Raw genomic sequence first — 3,453 nt, forward strand, 5'->3', positions numbered from 1 at the left:
AAATTGAATGATCACATGGAATTTGTTATTTGTTAAATCGTCTTCTGTGAGAGTGAATTAACTAAAAAGGGCTGGAGAGAGAACTATGAAGTACTTGGTTTCAAATTCAAAGAAAGGGCAGTTTAGAACTGCAGTATCCTTGCCACCAGAATCACTGTGTGTCAGGCACTCTCGCAAGTCTGCTCTTGGGGCGTAAAGACCAGGAAGCAGCGGCGGGGCTGGAATCGGCCCTGGAGAGGAATGCCTAGCACATGATGGGTTCGAGGTGAATACCTTGCCATCCAGAGAAGACATGATTTCTGCAAAAAGAGACAGGAGCTGTTCAAGTTTTCGCATGGTCTTGCCTCAGTCTTCGGGGAGCGGGTCAGTGATGAAACACCAGGCACAGACTCAAGTCAGGAGGCCCTGGTTGGGCAGGGATCCTCCTTCCTTCTGACCCTTGCAGGTTGTGTGACACCAACCCCTCCCTCCCCCCCAGCCAGTTACTTAGCTTCGGTGAGCCTCAGTTTCCCCATCTGTGAAATAAGGTTAATAAAACCTCCTCCCAGAGTAGCCTAGGGGTCAGTGAGAATAAACACACAATACACAGCATCCTGCCCACTGCGTGGGAGGAGGCCAGGGAGGGTGAGGAGGGTGGAGTCTGCCATCACCAGGCCTCAGGAGGGCCCGTGGGCTGATTTCCAAGCCTGTGGGACCCGGATGCCACCAAGACTATGAGGAAGGGAGGCCCTGACTGGCTGGGAGAAGACAGGGGTACTGAATCTGGTTGACCCAAGAAAGAGGTCACCTGACAGTGTCTCTGTACCCAGACAGCATTCTGTCAGCTACCTGGCTGGATGCCTTACAACTTCGTAAATAATCAAAGGGCATTGAATCATAGAGAATCATAGAGAACGGCTTCTTTGTGCTAATTTTATTTCCTAGGACACCTTGGCTTGACTGTTTCCATCTGTTTTCAGAGTGACCCTGATTTCTACCTAATTTCTCCGTTGGATGCTAGAGGCAGAGAGAGGTTAAGTGATTTGCCCATAAGCTCTTGATGTGGTTACTTTTTATAGGGGTGGAGTCTTGGTGGCTACATCAGGGCCTCCTCCATAGTAATCCTTCAGCAAGGGCCAGGGAAAACTGTGAGGTTTGCAGATAGAGAGACTTGCTATTCTGTTCCCGCTCAGAACAGAAAGCCCACTGGCCTAGGCTAAGTCTTGGTTTCTCCACCTGTCAAATGGGCTAAATGCCACCTAGCCTGTGAGACCATCGAGAGGCACATAGCAAATATGTATCAGTTCTCAGCGATGCCTGTCATGCCCTGGGGACACAGTACGTGGTGCTATTATTTTGTCATCGGCGTACAGAAACTGAAGATTGGCAAACCCCTTCAAAATCCTACTTGGGTGGTTTCTCTGTAGCCTTGATTTCACAGACCAGTCAGATTTCAAAAAATAAGGGACTGACACAGGGTTGACAACTCTCGTTTTGCTGAGTGAGGTCATTAAAGACAAACTGTCATCCATTAGCAACATACTTTCATAAAAGAAGGGGTATTTTAACACACACAGAGACTAGAAATGCCAGAATATCAGAATAAAGGACAGTCTTTCAAAATTGGGTACAGCTCAATTTGTAAAACACTCACTATGTTATTTTTCTCATTTCTCCACAGATTGGTGGAAATTTTGTCCTAAACTGACAGGTGTCTGCAGACCTGCACTGGGCAAGCACTGCCTCAGTTCCTTCGGTTCTCAAAACAACGAAATAAGGAAGACAGACAAAGAATTGTAGCATTATTCCCATTTTACAAGTGAGCAAACTGAGCCAAGAAGAAAGGAACTAACTTGTGATGCTCCTTAGAGCTGAAAGTTTCTGTTCTATTATGATCATCATTTTCATCATCATCGGAACCCATAAGGGGTTGCTTGCTAAGTGCCAAACACTGTGCTAAGTCCCTTTAAGCATTGCCTCAAATTATCCTTACAGAAGGCCTGTGACTGAGGGTACTATAATCTCCATTTCTATAACGCATAAAATGTAGGTTAGAAAGTTGTCCAATGAAGGGGCGCCTGGGTGGCTCCGTCGGTTGAGCGTCCGACTTCGGTTCAGGTCACGATCTCCTAGTCTGTGGGTTCGAGCCCCGCATCGGGCTCTGTGCTGACAGCTCAGAGCCTGGAGCCTGCTTCCGATTCTGTGTCTCCCACTCTCTCTGCCCCTCTGCTGCTCATTCTCTGTCTCCTTCTGTCTCAAAAATAAGTAAAAACATTTTTAAAAATTAAAAAAAAAAAGTTTTCCGATGTCACGCATTTGGTAAGTGACAGAGCCAGGGTTCAAACCCAAATTCAGACAACTCCTAAGCTGCTGCATTTTGCAGATCACATCTTCCCAAAGTCATCAGCTAGAAAGAGGGAAAACTGGTTCCAATCCTAAACCTTCAGACTCCTGGCCCACTGTTCTTCCCCAAGACTGGGAGTCAGAAGCTGAGTGAAGAATCCAGAGTAACTGCCCTGCCGTTACCTGCCAGATTTTCATGACCAACAATGAACCAAGGGTCCGTGCCTCTTCTGCCTATGAAACATTCAATCAGACAAGGCAAAAAAGCTCTTATCTTACTATTTTTTTAAATATAATTTATTGTCAAGTTGGCTAACATACAGTGTATACAGTGTCCTCTTGGTTTGGGTGGTAGATTTCTGTGAATCCTCACTTATGTACAACACCCAGTAGTCATCCCAACAAGTGTCCTCCTCAATGCCCATCACCCATTTTCCCCTTTCCCCTGCACCCCCCTCAATAACCCTCAGTTTGTTCTTTGTATTTAGAGTCTCTTTTTTTTTAATCATTTTATAGCTTTGTTTTTTTAATATGAAATTTATTGTCAAATTGGTTTCCATACAACACCCAATGCTCATCCCAACAGGGGCCCTCCTCAATGCCCATCACCCACTTTCCCATCCCTCCCCCAATCAACCCTCAGTTCATTGTATTTAGAGTCTCTTATGATTTGCCTCCCTCCCTCTCTGTTGGTAACTGTTTTTCCCCCTCCCCTTCCTCCATGATCTTCTGTTAAGTTTCTCAGATTTCACATATGAATGAAAACATGATATCTGTCTTTCTCTGACTTTCTTATTTCACTTAGCATAATACCCTCCAGTTCCATCCACGTTGTCACAAATGGCAGCATTTCATTCTTTCTCATTGTCAAGTAGTATTCCATCATATATATAAACCACAATTTCTTTATCCATTCATCAGTTGATGGACACTTAGGCTCTTTCCATACTTTGGCTATTGTTAAAAGCGCTGCTATAAATATTGGGGTACATGTGCCCCTATGCATCTCCACTCCTGTATCCTTTGGATAAATTCCTAATAGTGCTACTGCTCATACTTTTCTCTTTTAATTTTTTTAATGTTTATTTATTATTGAGAGAGAGAGAGAGAGAGACAGAGCATGAACAGGGG

The sequence above is a fragment of the Panthera onca genome, chromosome C2 (assembly GCF_046562875.1).
Source record: "Panthera onca isolate mPanOnc1 chromosome C2, mPanOnc1 haplotype 2, whole genome shotgun sequence".
In the NCBI taxonomy this organism is placed as follows: Eukaryota; Metazoa; Chordata; class Mammalia; order Carnivora; family Felidae; genus Panthera; species Panthera onca.